The sequence below is a fragment of the Plectropomus leopardus genome, chromosome 13 (genome assembly GCF_026936395.1).
Source record: "Plectropomus leopardus strain MGB_pleo_1.0 chromosome 13, ASM2693639v1, whole genome shotgun sequence".
NCBI classification, from domain to species: domain Eukaryota; kingdom Metazoa; phylum Chordata; class Actinopteri; order Perciformes; family Serranidae; genus Plectropomus; species Plectropomus leopardus.
The window spans coordinates 1,528,550-1,549,735 of record NC_142188.1 but is presented as its reverse complement, the minus strand read 5'-3'; the positions used below and the strand labels follow the sequence as shown (position 1 = coordinate 1,549,735).

The 21,186-nt window shown below is 44.3% G+C and overlaps 1 long non-coding RNA gene and 2 pseudogenes across 4 annotated transcripts; all 3 read left to right on the top strand.

The window, feature by feature from the left end:
* Positions 1-2,695: 2,695 nt before the first annotated feature.
* On the top strand, positions 2,696-7,676 carry LOC148187615 (uncharacterized). Of its 2 annotated transcripts, XR_015778531.1 has the most exons (5): positions 2,708-2,852; positions 3,072-3,312; positions 4,151-4,180; positions 5,352-5,483; positions 5,996-7,676. It is a non-coding gene; the product is annotated as an uncharacterized LOC148187615 (long non-coding RNA). The 2 variants fall into 2 exon arrangements; XR_015778532.1 differs by lacking the exon at positions 3,072-3,312 and having other exon boundaries at positions 2,696-2,852.
* A 136-nt stretch (positions 7,677-7,812) lies between these two features.
* LOC148187614 (protein NLRC3-like) lies at positions 7,813-11,936 on the top strand (annotated as a pseudogene). Its single transcript, XR_015778528.1, has 5 exons — positions 7,813-7,895; positions 9,220-9,333; positions 9,543-9,621; positions 9,765-9,969; positions 10,133-11,936. The product of XR_015778528.1 is annotated as a protein NLRC3-like (transcript).
* An 83-nt stretch (positions 11,937-12,019) lies between these two features.
* LOC148187613 (uncharacterized) lies at positions 12,020-19,943 on the top strand (annotated as a pseudogene). Its single transcript, XR_015778554.1, has 7 exons — positions 12,020-12,042; positions 12,089-12,205; positions 12,746-12,953; positions 13,396-13,604; positions 15,528-15,701; positions 17,321-17,367; positions 18,814-19,943. The product of XR_015778554.1 is annotated as an uncharacterized LOC148187613 (transcript).
* Positions 19,944-21,186: the final 1,243 nt, after the last annotated feature.

The following is a 21,186-nucleotide window of genomic DNA, read 5'->3' as shown; positions in this document are numbered from 1 at the left end:
TATACTTTGGTTTCTGCATCTAAGCCATCAACATGCCTGCTAGACCCCAACCCAACTAAGCTCCTTAAGGAAGTTTTGCCTTTATTAGACAACTTTTTATTAGATATAATCAACGCGTCTTTATTGACAGGCGATGTACCCCAGTCTTTTAAAGTAGCTGTCATTAAACCTCTTCTAAAGAAGCCCACTCTCCATCCTGAGATTTTAGCTAACTATAGACCGATATCTAATCTCCCCTTTATTTCTAAAATCCTTGAGAGAGTGGTTGCTCATCAGCTCTGTGACTTTCTCCGAGACAACAATTTATTCGAGGACTTTCAGTCAGGCTTTAGAGTTCATCATAGCACAGAGACGGCACTAGTAAAAATTAATAACGACTTATTTATCGCCTCTGACACGGGTCTGGTCTCTGTTTTAATCCTATTAGATCTCAGTGCTGCATTTGACACCATTGACCATCAAATTTTACTGCACAGACTTGAAACCTCAATTGGCCTTAAAGGAACGTCACTAGCCTGGTTTAAGTCATACTTATCAGATCGTTCCCAATTTGTTCACATCAATGATCAACCCTCCGCACATACAAAGGTCTGCTTTGGAGTGCCACAAGGTTCGGTGCTTGGACCAATCCTTTTCACTTTATATATGCTTCCTCTAGGCAACATAATTAGAAAACATTCCTTAAATTTCCATTGTTATGCAGATGATACGCAATTATATCTATCTATGAAACCAGATGAAACTGATCAGCTATCTAGACTTCAAACATGTCTTAAGGATGTAAAAGCCTGGATGAGCCGTAATTTCCTGATGTTGAATTTAGACAAAACTGAAGTTATTGTTCTTGGCCCAAAACACCTCAGAAGCTCCTTTTCCAACAATGTAATTTCTCCAGATGGCATTACCTTGGCCTCTAGCACAACTGTAAGGAACCTCGGAGTTTTATTTGACCAGGATTTATCCTTTGCCTCCCATATAAAACAAACTTCAAGGACGGCTTTCTTTCACTTGCGTAACCATAAAAATTAGACATATCCTATCCCAAACAGATGCTGAAAAATGAGTACATGCATTTGTCACCTCTAGGCTGGATTACTGTAATTCCCTATTATTTGGTTGCCCCAACAAATCTCTTAGGTCTCTCCAACTGGTGCAGAACGCTGCTGCTCGTGTTTTAACGGGAACCAAGAAAAGGGACCATATTTCTCCTGTTTCAGCTTCTCTGCACTGGCTCCCTGTGAAATCCAGGATTGAATTTAAAATCCTCCTCCTTACTTACAAAGCTCTAAATGTTCAGGCTCCGTCTTATCTGTCACAGCTCATAGTTCCTTACCAACCCTCAAGATCACTGCGCTCTGAAAACGCAGGGTTACTTGTTGTTCCCAAAATTTCCAAAAGTAGGTTAGGAACCAGAGCCTTCAGCTACCACGCTCCTCTCCTATGGAACCATCTTCCATTTTCGGTCAGGGAGGCAGACACCGTTTCAACTTTTAAGGGCAGACTTAAGACCTTCCTCTTTGATAAAGCTTATAATTAGGGCTGGCTCAGGCTGCCTGGTCCAGCCCATAGTTAGGCTGACATAGGTTTAACCTGCCGGGGGACTTCCTCTGATACGCTGAGCTCCTTTCCTTCTCTCAATGCTGCCATCAGAAATCATGCATGTCTGTTAACTGCATTGCCATGTGCAAGCTTAGCTTAGCTCTGTGATAGCCATGTGGTACTGTCACTGCCTGGGGCTCGCGATCACAGAGCCTGGGTCTGTTGAACTGCACTACGCTAATCCTGCTGCCTCTCGGGAGCGTTCCTGCTCCCTTGTTTCCTAGTTTCCTGGATCCTGGCCGTAACCTTGACTGTGCCTGACCGCGGTGATAGCTGTGCTGATGCTGTGATCCTGCCTTTGGTTGTGCTCGTGCTGTGGCTGTACTGATACTGTGCCCCCCGCTCGCCCTGATCGTGGTCTGGTCCTGGTTGCGCTGGTTCCCCCTCTCTCCTCCTCTCTCCCCCTCTCTCCTCCTCTCTCCTCCCTCTCTCCCCCTCTCTCCTCCTCTCTCTTTCTCTTTCCTTTTTTGTCATGATTGTATTTCATTTGTTACTTACGACATCTGTTGCTCGTCTGTCCGTCCTGAAGAGGGATCCCTCATCATCCTCTACCGCTCTACCTGTCCCCCCCCACTCAGGGTTTGTTTTTCGGGAGTTTTTCCTCGGGTGATGTGAGGGTCTGAGGGCAGAGGGATGTCGTACACTGTAAAGCCCTCTGAGGCAAACCTTTGTGATAATGGGCTCTATAAATAAAACTGACTTGACTTGACACACAAACACACACACACACACACACACACACACACACACAGAAATACATGTGAACAATGTAATTATACAACTAATGAAGAAAATAATGTTTTAAAAACTTTGTTGAATTTGACCAAAAACCACACGATCAAAGTAAAAATCGGTTCTGTTTCATTTTCATATTTATGTTTTCAAGATTAAAGATTAGACAGACAGAGATGTCAGTTATATATCATATTATTATTGTAATTTATATAGAATTTAACCCTTGGGGGGCTTTACTTTTCACTCCTCATGTTTTGATCATGTTGTTTATGCATATGACAGACATTTAGTCCGGACTGAGTATCCCGACCGAAAAAAAACTAGTGTTGAAAATAGTTGAGCTTTTCTTTTTTTTTTTCACGGTGCAGAGAGGAGGATCAGCTCTGCTCCTCCTCTTCCGGCCTGCATGTTACTTTCACTTTTGACTCGTCGTGTCGCAGTTTGTCGTCTCCGTCTGAAGCTTTGACTTCTTTCCCCACGACACTAACGGAGGAGCAGAGAGGAGCAGAGAGGAGCAGGTAAGGAGCGTCACTCCGCACTTTTTGACTCTCTGGAAACTCCCAAACTAAAGTCGGGGCCCACGCACGCGCATAGAAAGCTGTTTTTCAAGTGAGGTCCCAGCACGCGCATGTCAGTGTGAATCAGACAGTTTATAAAGAAATAAATCACATATAAATATATCGATATAATCATATAAACATAAATCTTCATATTCAGTCTATGGTGGCGATCAACAGATGTGGGCGCGCGCACTCAGGCGCTTCCTGCTCGGTGCGTCGGGAGCGCGCTTAAAACGCACGCTGCGTCATTTGACGGCCAGGCTCCGTTTACGCTGCTGTGGCGCACGTGAGCGCGTGCTGGGAGCAGTCGGCGGTGACCGGTTCTCCGTGAACGCGCTCAGAGTGTGAAGCAGAAAGGGTTAACAGAGACAGCTGATGACCTCCTTCATGGCTCCTGTTTCTCTGCCTGAAGCTGCAGGTTTGTGGAGCAGCTCAGTCACAGAGAGCTCTGATACTCTGACTTTAACCCCCGACTCACCAAGACAAACACAGAAACATCCAAAATACATCACAGCTATTCATCAGGAGCTACATTTAGGGAAATATGATCTGACACCAAAGTGGTACATTTATGAGGGAAAAAAGAATATTTTCTGAGAATTTACAAGAAAAAACTTTAACATTGAGACATTAAAGTGGTAAATACTACAAAAAAATATTGTAAAATTGAAACTAAATTTTATTTCATCTAATGCTTAAAATTCAAGTTTGTGTGCATGAAACTTTTGCTCTTAAATCTCAGAGAATATTTGATATTTTTCTCATAAATTTACCACTTTAATCTTAGATTTTTTTTTCTTTTTCTTTTTAATTAAACCATTCATTAGAGGAGATGATATATATCTAATATATCTCTCATATATGATATATATATATATATAATTTTTTTTTTTTTCTCATAAATTTACCACGTCATTCTCAGGGAATAATAACTGTTGTCTCCTTGATTTACCAATTTTATTTCAGAGAATATCTGAGAATTTCCAGGATTTTTCTTGTACATTTACCACTTAAATGTCAGAGAATATTAATTTTTTTTTGTATCTTTACCTCTTGAATCTCAGAGATGATCTGATTTCTTTTCCTCATACATTTTTCTTTTTACTATCAGAAAATATTCTGTTTTTATACATTTACCAACTTTTCTCTGATCGATACTGAACTAATCTGACAGCAGATGCTTTACATGATGGACACGTCTGTCTCTCTGTCTCTGTCTCTCTGTCTCTGTCTATGTCTCTGTGTGTCTCCACCAGGACGCTGCAGGTGATCTCCAGCATGAAAAGGTATCTCACTCAACACTTGACGTCTCATTTGATTCAGTTTCACCTTCAACATGTTGATGAACTCTCTGTTTCCTGTTTCTCTGCTCTCTCACCTCCACACTCACTCACAACAAACCTCCACATCACTGATGCTCAACCTGCGGCCCGCGGGACAAATCTGGGACTCACACTGGGAACTGTTTTTGTCCTTTTAGTGTCCAGAAGGTGCCAGAGAGCATAAAACAGCATCAACACAGAGCTTGTTGACCAAAAAATGTCCTAGAAACATCTTTAAATCTGACAAATGTTCTTATGTCCAAATGTCCTAAAATCCTGGAAATGTCCTCAAATCTAAAAAATGTCCTAAAATATGAGAAATCTCTTCAAGACATCCTTCAATCTGAGGAACATCCTAAAATGCTCAACGTCCTATTGAGAAATATCATCAAATCCTCTGAATGTCCCACAATAAAGAAAAAATGTCCTAAAATCCAGGAAACTTCCTAAAATGTGAGAAATTTGCAAAAATCTGAGAAATGTCCTTAAATCTTAGAAGTGTCGTAAAATCCTATGAATGTGCTAAAAGTCCTGGAAACATACTTAAATCTAAGAGATATTCTTTAGTTCAAATGTCTTAAAATCCCAGAAATGTCCGAAAATATGAGAAATGTTTCCTAGAATCCTCGAGATGTCTTAAAATCTTAGAAAACGTCCTTTAATATGAGAAATACTACTGAAAAACATCAGATCCTAGAAATGTTATAAAATCCTTTTAAATGTTTTAAAATCCCAGAAATGTCCTCAAATCCTAGAGATGTCTTCAAATCTTCATAAGCGTCCCACTGAGAAATATCACCTCGCAAAATCCAAAATTTGAATTCCCGGTTGGGAAGTCGTCCGTCTTCGGTGTTGACGGACGTTTCAGACGTAATGTGGAGACAGCGTGAGCTGAAATCGCAGCTCTGCATGAAGACGTCGAGTGTTGACTTTTCCTCGTGACACATAATTCCATCTTGTTTCCACATAATCTTCAGCTGTTCGGCGCTCACACACATTTTCTTCACTACGTTCAGTGAAACTTTGCTGTGTTGGTCCTTTTCCTGTTGATAGCTGAGAGTTTCTCAGCAGCTCCTGAGGCTGAAGATTAAAAACTGAATTTCTCTCCCTGCTGGTCTTCCTCTCTGGGAACCAGGACCCCTCAGAGCCCAGACACCCGACAACCTGGACCCGGACCAGGACCTGAAGCCAGCCGTGAGACCCCCAAAACTGAGCGGTCACATGATCGAGGCATGGATCTGAAAGGACGAGACGTCTCTGCTGCACAGTAAGCTGAAATGAAATGTCGAATGAGTACAGAGAACATTACAGCCCGCTCTCACTGAAAACACAACCGCACAGGTGGACTGTGCCAGCAGCTTATTACAGCTGACATTAATGTAAGGCGGCGCCCTCCAGTGGCTGTAGGAGTCACAGCAGGAGCAGAAGAGGAAGTCAGCGAGTAGAACACGTGACAAAGCACACGTAAAGTTGTTCAAATATCAGAGAAACACCTTCAGGGTGGTGGGCGGCTCATACAAACACGGGACTTTTACCCAGGAGACTGCTGTTTGTGTCCTAAAGTCAACGCTGACTTATTTTACTAACAACGTATCCTAGCGTGTTGGAACAAGATCATCAGGTCAAAGACATGAAATAAATGAAAATGCGTCCCTGTCCTCAGAGGACATCAGGGTCCTTTAATGGCAATAAAACATAAAAAGTTTTACTTTCACATGAAATCAGTGAAACCAGAGGTAGAAATACTTTGTGATCAGTAAACTTCACTGTTTCTGTCAGTTTTCAGCAGCAGAGAGAAAAGTCTCCTGTACCCAGCTGTGTGTCCATGAAGAGTGATTGGTCTCTGGTTCGTCTGATTGACTTCAAAGATGGACGCCGTCCTGATGACCCAGAGTAAGAACATAAAACTGTTGACAGGAACAGATGGACTTTCATTTACAAAGATACAGAATTGGTCGTCCATCATTTTCAGTGTTGTTTACATCTGGTTTTCTTTCTGATCAACACATGACAGAAACAACATCTGTAACTGCATGTAAATGGTCTGTAAGTGTGTTCTTGTGTGTAAATCATTAACTGTACACAGCACCTGCTGCCGCCTACTGTACAGTCTCTGATGACTGGTGACCTGCAGACGACCAGGAACGAGCTGTAAAGGTCTTGAGAATAGCTGTAACGTTCAGGAAATTAGTTGCAGATGTTTGTGGACAACTTATATAGGTCTGGGGACTAGCTGCAGTGGTTTTAGGACTACTTGCAGAGGCAAGTACAGGTCTTGGGACCAGCTGCAGAGGTTTGGGGACTACTTGGGGAGTTGTGCAGACTTGTTGCAGAAGACTTTGGATTAGTTGAACACTTCTTGGGTCAACTGAGCGAGGTCTGGGAACTAGCGACAGAGGTTTTGTGACTTTTTGGGAGAGGTTAGGACTGGTTGCAGAGGTCTGGGACAACTTTAAAAGGTCTTGGAACTACCTGCAAAGTTTTAGAAACAACTTGAGTAGGTTTTCAGGGTACTTGCAGAGTTCTGGGGATGACATGGAGGTGTTTTGGGACTAGCTGCAGAGATTTGGGAATAACTGGCAGAGGTCTTCGGATGACTTGGCAAGGTTTTGCTGCTAGCAGGAGAGATTCACAGACTATTTAGAGAGTTGTGAGGACTATTTGCAGAGGTCTTGGGTTTTAGTTGCAGAGTTCTCATGTCTGCTTGGATAGGTCAAAGAACTAGTTGCAGAGGTATTTGGATTCCTTGGAGAGTTAAGGAAGTTAAGGGAATGAGCTGCAGAGATTTAGGGACTACTGGGACAGGTGTGAGGACTAGCTGCAATGGGCTGAGAATTCCCTCCAGAGGTCTTGCGACTAGTTTCAGAGATCTTGAGACTTGTTCAAGAGCTCCAGGGACTAGCTGCAGAGGTTGGAATGTCTTAAAGAGGTTTTGGGGCGACCTGGAAAGGTGGAAGAAGTAGCTTCAGAGTTCTTACAACGACTTACTGAATTCTAGGAACTACATGGAGAGATATTGGGACTAGTTGCAGCTATGTGGGAATTACTGACAGGAGTGGGGATGAGCTGCAGAGATCTGAAAACTAGTTTCTGACATCCTGGGACCAGTTGAACAGGTCTTGGGACTCATTGGAGAGGAAAGAGGACAAGTTACAGTTGGTTAGAACAACGCCGGGAGATGTGTGAGGACGAGTTGTGGAGGTCTGTGGATTAACTGCAGAGGTATTGAGATAGTTGCAGAGATTTGGTGAATATTTGCAAAGTTCTGCAGTGTACTTGAAGAGGTTTTTGGATTAGCTGAAGAGGTCTGGGACTTGTTGCAGAGTTCTGGACTTTATTTGTAGAGGGTTAGGGACTAGCAGCAGGGTTTTGGGAACTTTGTGGAGAGTTGTGAGTTCTAGCTGTGGAGGTCTGGGGACTTATTGAAGAGTTCTGGGGACTACTTGTACAGGTCTTAAGACTAGCTTCAGAAGTTTTAGGTCTACTAGTGGAAATGAGACAACAAGCTGCAGAGGTCTTTGGTCAGTTTGGTCAAATCTTTGGTTAATTTCACTGTATCTCTCAGTTTTCAGCAGCAGAGAGGAAAGTCTCCTGTACCCAGCTGCGTGTCCATGAAGAGTGATTGGTCTCTGGTTCGTCTGATTGACTTCAAAGATGGACGCCGTCCTGATGACCCAGAGTAAGAACTTCAAACTGTTGACAGGAACAGATGGACTTTCATTTACAAAGATACAGAATTGGTCGTCCATCATTTTCAGTGTTGTTTACATCTGGTTTTCTTTCTGATCAACACATGACAGAAACAACATCTGTAACTGCATGTAAATGGTCTGTAAGTGTGTTCTTGTGTGTAAATCATTAACTGTACACAGCACCTGCTGCCGCCTACTGTACAGTCTCTGATGACTGGTGACCTGCAGACGACCAGGAACGAGCTTTAAAGGTCTTGAGAATAGCTGTAACGTTCAGGAAATTAGTTGCAGATGTTTGTGGACAACTTATATAGGTCTGGGGACTAGCTGCAGTGGTTTTAGGACTACTTGCAGAGGCAAGTACAGGTCTTGGGACCAGCTGCAGAGGTTTGGGGACTACTTGGGGAGTTGTGCAGACTTGTTGCAGAAGACTTTGGATTAGTTGTACACTTCTTGGGTCAACTGAGCGAGGTCTGGGAACTAACGACAGAGGTTTTGTGACTTTTTGGGAGAGGTTAGGACTGGTTGCAGAGGTCTGGGACAACTTTAAAAGGTCTTGGAACTACCTGCAAAGTTTTAGAAACAACTTGAGTAAGTTTTCATGCTATTTGCAAAGTTCTGGGGATGACTTGGAGGTGTTATAGGACTAGCTGCAGAGATCAGGGAACTACTTGCAGAGGTTTTTGAAAGACTTTGAGAGGTCTTGCTACTAGCCAGAGAAATTTGCAGCCGTCTGACCCCCAAAACTGAGCAGTCACATGATCGAGGCATGGATCTGAAAGGACGAGACGTCTCTGCTGCACAGTAAGCTGAAATGAAATGTCGAATGAGTACAGAGAACATTACAGCCCGCTCTCACTGAAAACACAACCACACAGGTGGACTGTGCCAGCAGCTTATTACAGCTGACATTAATGTAAGGCGGCGCCCTCCAGTGGCTGTAGGAGTCACAGCAGGAGCAGAAGAGGAAGTCAGCGAGCAGAACACGTGACAAAGCACACGTAAAGTTGTTCAAATATCAGAGAAACACCTTCAGGGTGGTGGGCGGCTCATACAAACACGGGACTTTTACCCAGGAGACTGCTGTTTGTGTCCTAAAGTCAACGCTGACTTATTTTACTAACAACGTATCCTAGCGTGTTGGAACAAGATCATCAGGTCAAAGACATGAAATAAATGAAAATGCGTCCCTGTCCTCAGAGGACATCAGGGTCCTTTAACGGCAATAAAACAACTTTTACTTTCACATGAAATCAGTGAAACCAGAGGTAGAAATACTTTGAGATCAATAAATGTCACTGTTTCTGTCAGTTTTCAGCAGCAGAGAGAAAAGTCTCCTGTACCCAGCTGTGTGTCCATGAAGAGTGATCGGTCTCTGGATCGTCTGATTGACTTCAAAGATGGACGCCGTCCTGATGACCCAGAGTAAGACCTTCAAACTTATGAAACAGATGGGCGTGATGTTACACAGATCCTGAATCAGTCGTCCATCCTTGTCAGTGTTGTTTACATCTGATCTTCAATCATGACTGAACACAGTGTTTTTAACTCCGTGTTGTCGGCTTGTTTGAGAATCATAAACCTTCTACAGTCGGTGGTTCAGTGTGAGCTGATTGTTGATGGTTCCTCCACAGGGTGGACCAGCAGAGCTCAGAGGTTCCCAGTGGTCAGTCTGCCCGGCAGCATCAGACACACCTGGACTCCATATTTACGGTCTGTTCATGTCCAACGACGACGTCTCCACCCGTTGAGTTGACAGTCGCCTCCGTGCTGCACTTTGTAGACCAGTGGACTGTCAGTGTGTCCAACGTGGATCTGATGTCTGATTGTGTCCTTCATCTAATAATCTGTTCCAGGAGCTGGAGGACAACATCGTCACTTTTGTGAAGAACGAGCTGAAGAAGATCCAGAAGGTCCTGACGTCAGATTACCCAGAATGCTCTGAGAGTCAGAGGGAGGACGAGGAGCAGAGGAGGAGCAGCAGAGAGGCGTTTCTGAAGATCACCCTGAACTTCCTGAGGAGGATGAAGCAGGAGGAGCTGGCTGACTGTCTGCAGAGACGTAAGAGGATTTCTATACAGATTTAACATGATGGATCAATGGGACGTTTACTGACGTCTCAAGAGACGGACCAAAATATATTCATGTACTCAGTCTGTGAGGACATGACCTGTTGAAATGTCCTCTTTGACTTATTGATCTTCTTTGTTGTTTTTTCATTCAGAATTTGTTGCTCCAGTTTGTCAGCGTGAACTAAAATGTAACCTGAAGAAGAAGTTCCAGTGTGTGTTTGAGGGGATCGCTAAAGCAGGAACCCCGACCCTCCTGAATCAGATCTACACAGAGCTCTACATCACAGAGGGAGGGACTGCAGAGGTCAATGATCAACATGAGGTCAGACAGATTGAATCAGCATCCAGGAAACCAGTCAGACCAGAAACAACCATCAGACAAGAAGACGCCTTTAAAGGCTCACCTGGACGAGACCAACCGATCAGAACAGTGATGACAAAGGGAGTGGCTGGCATCGGGAAACGGTCCTAACACAGAAGTTCACTCTGGACTGGGCCGAAGACAAAGCCAACCGGGACATCCGGTTCACGTTTCCATTCACGTTCAGAGAGCTGAATGTGCTGAAAGAGAAAAAGTACAGCTTGGTGGAGCTTGTTCATCACTTCTTCACTGAAACCAAAGAAGCAGGAATCTGCAGGTTTGAAGACTTCCAGGTCGTCTTCATCTTTGACGGTCTGGATGAGTGTCGACTTCCTCTGGACTTCCACAACAACGAGATCCTGACCGACGTCACAGAGTCCACCTCAGTGGATGTGCTGCTGACAAACCTCATCAGGGGGAAACTGCTTCCCTCCGCTCGCCTCTGGATAACCACACGACCTGCAGCAGCCAATCAGATCCCCCCTGAGTGCGTTGACATGGTGACAGAGGTCAGAGGGTTCACCGACCCACAGAAGGAGGAGTACTTCAGGAGGAGGGTCAGAGACGAGGAGCAGGCCGGCAGGATCATCTCCCACATCAAGACTTCAAGCCTCCACATCATGTGCCACATCCCAGTCTTCTGCTGGATCACTGCTACAGTCCTGGAGGACGTGTTGAAGACCAGAGAGGGAGGACAGCTGCCCGAGACCCTGACTGAGATGTACATCCACTTCCTGGTGGTTCAGACCAAACTGAAGAAAGTCAAGTATGACGGAGGAGCTGAGACAGATCCACACTGGAGTCCAGAGAGCAGGAAGATGATGGAGTCTCTGGGAAAACTGGCTTTTGAGCAGCTGCAGAAAGGAAACCTGATCTTCTACGAGTCCGACCTGACAGAGTGTGGCATCGATATCAGAGCAGCCTCAGTGTACTCAGGAGTGTTCACACAGGTCTTTAAAGAGGAGAGAGGACTGTACCAGGACAAGGTCTTCTGCTTCGTCCATCTGAGTGTTCAGGAGTTTCTGGCTGCTCTTCATGTCCATCTGACCTTCATCAACTCTGGAGTCAATCTGATGGAAGAACAACAAACTACATCCTGGTGGTCTAAAGTCTTAGGAGACAGACCTGAACCAACACGTCTCTACCAGAGTGCTGTGGACAAGGCCTTACAGCGTCCAAATGGACACCTGGACTTGTTCCTGCGCTTCCTCCTGGGTCTGTCACTGCAGACCAATCAGAAACACCTACGAGGTCTGCTGACACAGACAGGAAGTAGCTCACGGACCAATCAGAAAACAGTCGAGTACATCAAGAGGAAGATTAAGGAGGATCTCTCTGCAGAGCGAAGCATCAACCTGCTCCACTGTCTGAATGAACTGAATGATCGTTCTCTGGTGGAGGAGATCCAACAGTCCCTGAGATCAGGACGTCTGTCCACAGGTGAACTGTCTCCTGCTCAGTGGTCAGCTCTGGTCTTCATCTTACTGACATCAGAAGAAGATCTGGACGTGTTTGACCTGAAGAAATACTCTGCTTCAGAGGAGGCTCTTCTGAGGCTGCTGCCAGTGGTCAAAGCCTCCAACAAAGCTCTGTGAGTACAGAGAGACTTTAATTCATTCAAACAGCTGTTCATACATGACTGTCTCTGAGAGGACAGACACATTAATGACTTTCTTCAATGTCTCTTCAGGCTGAGCGGCTGTAAGCTCTCAGAGAGAAGCTGTGCAGCTCTGTCCTCTGTCCTCAGCTCCCAGTCCTCCAGTCTGAGACACCTGGACCTGAGTAACAACGACCTGCAGGATTCAGGACTGAAGCAGCTGTCTCCTGGACTGAAGAGTCCTCACTGTCCTCTGGAGACTCTGAGGTCAGACCCAGTTACAGATAATCTGGGATGATTTCAGGTGTTTGTTTAAGGTTCCTGCAGTTAAAACAGCCTCTCTCGTGTCAGCGTCTCTGAATCTGTCGAAGGTTTAACAGGATTTGAATGTTCTCAGTTCAGCTCCAGCTGCTGTGCAGCACACAGATATGAACTCCAGCTGACACAGAGAAGACCATTATATTATGATATCATGTTTTTGGATGTCCTCTTTCTTCCTGAGTGAATCATAATTAACTGTAAGGATTTTAACCTGTGCTGAGAGGAGATTATGCTCTTCATCTCCAGATTTAGTGACTCCTCGCTGGCTGCCGTCTGGATGAAGTTAATGTTTCAGTTTTACTGAACAAATTTAAAGTGTTGTTGTTCTGGACTCAGTGTTAAATGCAGCTCTGTTATTATACTGTGAGCAGAGCTGCTGACTGAGATTTGGGTTCTTTTTATTCGACTTCAGTCGAGACTCATTAATCAAAGATGATCACATTTTAACTCAAATGTTTCTCCTCTTGTTGGTTGTTGTCTCTTCAGGCTGAGTGTCTGTAAGCTCTCAGAGAGAAGCTGTGCAGATCTGTCCTCTGTCCTCAGCTCCCAGTCCTCCAGTCTGAGACACCTGGACCTGAGTAACAACGACCTGCAGGATTCAGGACTGAAGCAGCTGTCTGCTGGACTGAAGAGTCCTCACTGTCCTCTGGACACTCTTAGGTCAGACCTCAGCACCGCTGGTCTTTATTCAGTCGTAGTCAAACGGTGGCTCCGGGGACAAATTTTGGCCTCCAGAAAAAATATTAATTCCCTTGAAATGTTGTTTCATAGTTTCCATCAAAACTGAAATACAACGTTCATATAAATCACAGCAGCTTCAGCATCGTATCATCTAACACTTCCCTCCATGACAAGAGACACAAAACTGCATCTGCTGGACCTGATTCTGGACCAGACTGTTTGAACAGCACCTGGACCCAGAATGGAGTCTAATGAAGCTACCAGATGAAAATCACAGAAAAATAATCAGATTTTATGAATCTGTCTAATCTGACACAGTGACCAAACAAACAGGAATATTGTGCAGTCTGAACATCAGCCACCGTGTGATCCATCACATCATCAAACATACAACACGTCAGCTGCTTTTCTTCACCTGTGATTTCTGATCAGCTGTGATCTGATTTAACACAAAGTCTCTTTGTCTTCTTGTTGGTTGTTGTCTCTTCAGGCTGAGTGTCTGTAAGCTCTCAGAGAGAAGCTGTGCAGATCTGTCCTCTGTCCTCAGCTCCCAGTCCTCCAGTCTGAGACACCTGGACCTGAGTAACAACGACCTGCAGGATTCAGGACTGAAGCAGCTGTCTGCTGGACTGAAGAGTCCTCACTGTCCTCTGGAGACTCTCAGGTCAGGATTCATCCACATGTAACTGACGGCCTCTTAAATCCTGGGGCCTCATGTACAAAGGGTGCGTACGCACAAAAACGTGGCGTACGCTCTTTCTCACGGCAAAGTTCAGATGTATCAAGAGTGAAATGACCGTGGAAATGTGCGGTGCCTCACGCCAACTTCATAGCTGGCGACGACGCTTTCTACAGCCGTTGATACTTTGGCGACACTCAGAGGTGATCCTGGGAAACATAAAATAAACACGTGTAACCAATCCGTCCTCTGAATGATGACTTAATGATGTGCACATCAGAGACACATGAACAATTAACACCAGTGAACAATTAACACACACACACACACACAAACATACGTGTCTCCAATTACATGAGTGGATATAAAAGCATGCGCAAAGTGGTGCAAAAAGTACCGCTGAAAACAATGGCAGCTTTAGCAGCATTAGAGGACATTGCAAATGGTGCAATTAGAAGAGAGCGTGTGTTTCGAGACAGAGACGATGTACTGGCACACGATGACGACTGGCTCATCAGCCGCTTTAGGTTCCCGAGGGCAATCCTCGTGTAACTGTGCGCAGAGCTGCGGCCGGCCTTGGAGCGCAACACAGCCAGGAGCCATGCTGCCTGTGCCCATACAGGTGCTGACCACACTGGGGTTCCTGGCAACCGGGGCATTTCAGAGGGAGCTGGCCGACCGATCGGGACTGTGCCAGTCGACCCACAGCCGAGCCATGCCAGCCGTATGGGACGGAATTATCCGCATGTCAGCCAGATATATCAAATTCTATACCATGCAGCTGAACAGGTCAACATTAAAGCGCAATTTGCAGCGAGAGCCGGTTTTCCTAATGTAATCGGAGCTATCGACTGCACACACATTGCTATAAAAGCGCCCGTCACATGATGAATTTGTGTACGTGAACAGGAAACACTTTCATTGCATCTATGTACAGATCATATGTGATGCGCAAATGCAGTTAACCAACATTGTGGCGAGGTGGCCTGGTTCAACGCACGATTCACGCATTCTGAGTAACAGCATGGTTGGGAACAGACTACAAGCTGGCACTGTGTGCGATGGGTGGCTTCTTGGTAAATAAATTTGTCGTGTAATTGTCCTAATATTAGTCCCTGTGATGCGCATTGAGCATGTGCGCCCCCAAATCATATCCCGTCTTCACCGCATCATTACAGCGGTTAGAGTTAGTGACTTGCTGTGTTTTGCTGGTTAAACTACAGTTTCAGATCTTTCTAACAAGCACCTATTTGTCACTGTGCGCAACGTACTCATGTTAATAACCCCGTGCGTAAAGTGTGCGTAAAGACTTATCTGCCTCACCTTCTCCCCGGCGCACTTCTGCACTAATTTGCAACAATAGTGTGTGATCCGTGTAAGTGTATAAACTTGATGAATGGAAGCTTAAAATCCCGTCTTACTCATCTTTTGTTTCTTATTTTCTGATCGTGCAGAGAGGGGAATCTCAGGTGCAGGGCTTATTTAAATATGATTTGCGTATTTAAATGGGGGCGTGGACAGGGAGTGGTCGGGTACTCCAACATGTGCGCTCAATTCCACGCTGATTGGGATGTACAAAGGGAATGTGCTTGGATTCATGCGTGCGCCCAGATTCATGCATCAGGATTTTTTTGTGCGTACGACGTTTTCTGGATTTGAGCGTACGCCATGTTTCAGTAGGAAATCCACGCAAGTCTTTGTACATGAGGCCCCTGATGATCCAGAGAGGACTCAAAGAGCTGACAGTAATGTTGTCAGTTGCTTGATGGACAGTAGTGGGTGTTTGGTTGTGAGACGTCAAAAATCAGTCCTAATGTTCCTGTAACTCCACAGCAGGCGACAGTATGGCAGTACTGCAGTCAGCACCCTCAGATCATGTGACCTGTGTGTTGTTTTGTGTGTTTGCAGTCTGTCGGGCTGTCTGGTCTCAGAGGAAGGCTGTGCTGCTCTGGCCTCAGCTCTGAGCTCCAACCCCTCCCATCTGAGAGAGCTGGACCTGAGCTACAACCATCCAGGAGACTCAGGACTGAAGCGTCTGTCTGCTGGACTGGAGGATCCCCGGTGGAGACTGGCCACTCTCAGGTATGAAGAGGCCTGCTGCAGCCACAGACACTCAGTCTGTTAGAGGAGGTCCACTGTCAGCCTGGCTCAGATGACCCTGACACACCAAGCTGACCTCAAACAGACACAGCTGATCAACAAACGCTTTGTTCCCACATCAGAGCGTCAGCACAGACACAAGCAGTCAGGGAACAGCAGTCAGGGAACAGCAGTCAGGGAACAGCAGTCAGGGAACAGCAGTCAGGGAACAGCAGTCAGGGAACAGCAGCCAGGGAACAGCAGTCAGGGAACAGCAGCCAGGGAACAGCAGTCAGGGAACAGCAGTCAGGGAACAGCAGCCAGGGAACAGCAGTCAGGGAACAGCAGCAAGGGAACAGCAGTCAGGGAACAGCAGCCAGGGAACAGCAGCCAGGGAACAGCAGTCAGGGAACAGCAGCCAGGGAACAGCAGCCAGGAAACAGCAGCCAGGGAACAGCAGTCAGGGAACAGCAGCAAGGGAACAGCAGTCAGGGAACAGCAGCCAGGGAACAGCAGCCAGGGAACAGCAGTCAGGGAACAGCAGCCAGGGAACAGCAGCCAGGGAACAGCAGTCAGGGAACAGCAGTCAGGGAACAGCAGCCAGGGAACAGCAGCCAGGGAACAGCAGCCAGGGAACAGCAGTCAGGGAACAGCAGTCAGGGAACAGCAGTCAGGGAACAGCAGCCAGGGAACAGCAGTCAGGGAACAGCAGCCAGGGAACAGCAGTCAGGGAACAGCAGTCAGGGAACAGCAGCCAGGACGCGCAAAAAACAACAATCCAGCCCCACATCATTTATTATGTGGACAATAACTTAATATTTTTGTTTTTTCATGTAAAACTGTGACATCGTATCATCAAACTGGCATTTAAAGGGTTAAAATCCCCCAAATGTTGAAATGTTTGGTCGTGTTGATCAGGACTGAAGCTGATTTAAAGGTTTAACCCATCATTTGTACACAGTGTATTATAGAGCCATCAGAAACATGTTTTATGGAGAACATAAACCTCCTTAAAAAACCTCATGCCATCTGCAGCAACACAGCCAGAATGATGGACAAAACTAAAGTGAGAAATGAGACATTTGGACACAAATGTCCACAATGAGACCTGAGGGTTAGAGGGAGTTTTGGGTTTGTCCCCTGGCTGATAAGTGGGACTCAGCACAGAGAGGACTGTACTAATATTACTGTAATATTTTCAGCTCTAAAGGACAGAAAATAGAAAGCAGTGTTGACTGTTGCTAGGAGACGTGATGTGAAAGTTTGTCCGTCCAACCGCGGACCCCGACCTCCTCCGTCAGAGGCTCGTCCTCCTTTACTTCTGACAGACAACGGTCATTATTACACAAACACAAGAGGGCGCTCATCAGCACCAAAACAGCTGCTTTGAAAGCTCCAACAATCAATACTTGTGTATCGACGAGCGATCGGCTGACTGTGTGTGATGGTGAAGTGTTGAAACTCCACCTGCTCAGGTACGCTGAACTCAAAGATCATCAGCTGATGAATAACAGGTGATGAACACGTAGAGAAACACACAGCTGTGTGTGTGAGAGTGAGGTCATGTCCATGTTTCCATGGTGACAGAGGAAGTGCTGCTCTGACCCCCCTCCTCCTTTCAGGGCGGAGCCTGCTGGAGTCCGATGGTTGAGACCAGGTCTGAGGAAGTGTGAGTGTGTGTTTTTTTATCGATCGCAGCTTTATTTAACGAAATATGAAGAAAAAATGTCAGACAAACAAGAACACAAACATACATGAGAGCACGAAACACTGACTGACTGACTATTGTACACACAACATAAGAAATAATCACAAATAATCACAATATCAAGATAGAAACCAACTAAATGGACACAGATATCAATAATAAATATATAAAAATACTTCTTCAGATCATATCAGGAGTTTCACCAAATCTAAAAATGTGTTTGCTTCTTTGTTATTTAAAAGAGTAAAAGAGGAAAGTGTTTAAATCAGTCAAGAAAAAAAAGAAAGAGGAGCGTGAAACTAGAAATGTTTGTGAATAAAGAAGTTCCCGTTTAAAATTCAAAAATTAACAACATGATTTAAATATTTGTTACTTGAATCAATAAAATAGCCAATTATATTTTTGAGGGTAAAATCATAAGTCATGGTACAATTATTTAAAATATGACAAAATAAATTGTAACAAATATTCTGAGGAAGTATGAGGTTTTTTCAAGCTTTATTTAACAAAATAATGTACAAAATAATTCAGACAAACAAGAACACAAACATTCATGAGAGCTAAAAAATGACATTCTGCACTGAAGATAATAAATCATAATAAATGTAATATCAGTTTATAAACCAATGAAATATTTAAAATGTTATTTAATAAAAGGACACAGACAGTAATAAAGATAATACATACAGTATTCACATTACATCAGGAGTTTCAACAAATACGTTTTTGTAATAATCTAAAAATGTGTTGCTTTTTTGTTATTTATGAGTGAGAGAGAAGAAAGTGTTGAATTAAAATCAATCAAGAAAATATAAAGAGGAGTGTGAAACTAAAAATGTTTTCGTGAATAAAAATTCCTCATTAAAATAAAAAAATTAACAACATAATTCAAATATTTGTTTCTTGTATCATCATAATAGTCAATTATATCTCTGAGGGTAAAATCATAAGTGATGTTACAGTTATAAAAACACGACAACTTAAATTAGAGCAAAAATTCATGGTGATAAAACAGTGAAAAACTCAAAGGATCAAAGTTTGATCAGCCTGCCCACAGAAAGAACAAGAGTTTTCAGCATCTGCAGACTTTATTTCTTCACAGTTTTATTTTGAAAAATGTGAGCAGCACGTGTATGATGACATTTCCTGTCCAGTCTGCTAACAGCATTGAAAATGAGTGGAGATGTAATCTGTGAGATGTTTCCCTCATCACAACAGAAGAGTATAATTGTGTTGTTAAAGCCGTTCCTTCTGCTTTAATGCATCTTATCTGAGGACGTGTGAGCGTGTTTTTAACTCTTCACGCTGTGACATCACTCATTCACAGCTCTGATGTCATCATCACAGCCATGATCCATTAATAACTGATAACTAATCAATAACTTTGTGTCTTCTTCTCTCCGTCAGATTCCTGTCAGCTCACAGTCGACACAAACACAGTAAACAGAAACCTCAAACTGTCCAAAAACAACAGAGAGGTGACACGTGTGTCAGAGAATCAGTCATATCCTGATCATCCAGACAGATTTGACATCTGGTCTCAGCTGCTGTGTAGAACTGGTCTGACTGGTCGCTGTTACTGGGAGGTCGAGTGGAGAGGAGGAGTTAATATATCAGTGAGTTACAGACGAATCAGCAGGAGAGGAGGCAGTGGAGACTGTTGTTTTGGAGGAAATGATCAGTCCTGGACTCTGATCTGCTCTGATGATGATGGTTACTCTGTCTGTCACAATAACAGACAAACACCCATCATCACCTCCTCCTCCTCCTCCTCCTTCTCCTCCTCTTCCTCCTCCGCCTCCTCCTCCTCCTCCTCCTCCTCCTCCTCTGTCTCTGGTAGAGTAGCAGTGTATGTGGACTGTCCTGCTGGCTCTCTGTCCTTCTTCAGAGTCTCCTCTGACTCTCTGATCCACCTCCACACCTTCAGCACCACATTCACTGAACCTCTTTATCCTGGCTTTGGGATCTGGTCCTGGTCTCCTGGTTCCTCAGTGTCTCTGTGTCCTCTGGAGGACAGACAGTCTCCTCCTGTCAGTGATCACAGAGTTCAGTGTGTTGAGGATCACAGCTGATGGGAGGTCCCAGACTGTGTGTAGGATGTGAGTTTGACCTGAGGGAGGCGCTAGAGGACAGATGATGGACTCATGAAGGTCCTGAAGAAGCATCAGTGTGTAAACTCTCCTATAGACTTTGATCCTCTTCAGAAGAAAAACCCTAAAACCATCAGAGTTTGGACGCTGTGTGAATAAAAACACAACACAATGATTATATACATATTATCATACAACAGCTGGAGGTTATAAATATATAGTTTCCCACAAATACAGCAGAAAACACGTCAGAAATGAAACTGTGGTTCATTTCCATGTTGAGTCATTTGATCTCTTTCATATAAAGTCTGTGTGTCTGTGAATCTCTGAAAACATGAATCATTCCCACTTTAAATATTTCTGCCATCACATGTTTGTCCAGATACAAATGAAATGTTGATTTTGTCTCTGCTTGATTGTAAATAAAGTTGTGTTGTCTTGAATAAAGCGTGTTCCAGCTCCAGTTTGTAAAATCCAAATTCTCACGTGAGGCAGGAAGAAACTTTAACCAGAAAACCTACAGCAGGCAACCCAGCTGGCAGGGAACGTTCCCACAACACTGACTACAAGTTGTAATAATGTTTTAAAGAAAACATTTTAATGTAACATTCAAAGAACGTTTTATTGGTGTTTGTCGTTTCAGATAATGTTCCTGTGAGGTTAAATGAAGACGTTTGAGCTGCAGCGTTCAGAGGATGTTTTGGTGATGTTGAAAAGTGACAGATCCGAAAATGTTCTTTTCGAAAACGTTCCCACAATGTTACACGAGAACAAAGAGAGAACGTTTCCAAAGCAACATTCAGAAAATGTTACTGAGGACTGAGAGCACACATTTATAATGAAAATGTAATGTGATATGTGAACATTAAAACATTTTTAACAATTTTTGATGTGAATAGAGAATGTTACCTGAACTTTAAAAAACCATCAACTTGCTGCTGAAAACATAACTAAAACATTGGTTGCACTGTAACATTGTCAGAACGTTTTCAGAAGCAAACATTGCTGGCTGGGAAGGTCCCTCCATGTTGACCTGATGGCTGTAAAATCCCACATGCTGCTGCAGGATTTATCAGCTCAGGACAAAGTGCAACAAAAACTGCAACACGGTCCAAACTTTGGGCTGGAAGCAGCAGCATTTATTTATAGTCAGTAACAGGGCCGGCTCTTGGCATAGGCGATATAGGCGGTCGCCTAGGGCGCCATCTGCTGGAGGGGCGCCGCCACGCCGCCAGTCCCCCTTGGCCTCGAGGGAAAATAATAATAAAATAATAATTTTCTATGCCCACTGGCGCCCTCACTTAGTGTTTTCTGTCTAGAAAAAAATATATATATCAACATTACCAATAAATAAACAGTGACATGTTCCTAAATTATGTGTGGAGTGCGTGATGTGTCGTTATTGGGTGCGGAGGTGCGGGTTAGGGTTAGGGAGCCTAGGGCACCAAATTGGGCAGAGCCGGCCCTGGTCAGTAACTTATTTTAACTGGTTGCATTTTACAGTGTGACTTTCATTGTACTTTACTGTGTTTACTGTGCGACAGCTTGTAGCTTTTCCTTTAAATATTTATTAGTATCATTTGTTTGGTTCTTGTTTTCTTTTGTTGTTTTTTCACCACACTGACTCTGAGCTCGCACAGAATATTCCCGAGTACCTGTACGGCCGTCTGTGCACGTGCAAACGGCAAAT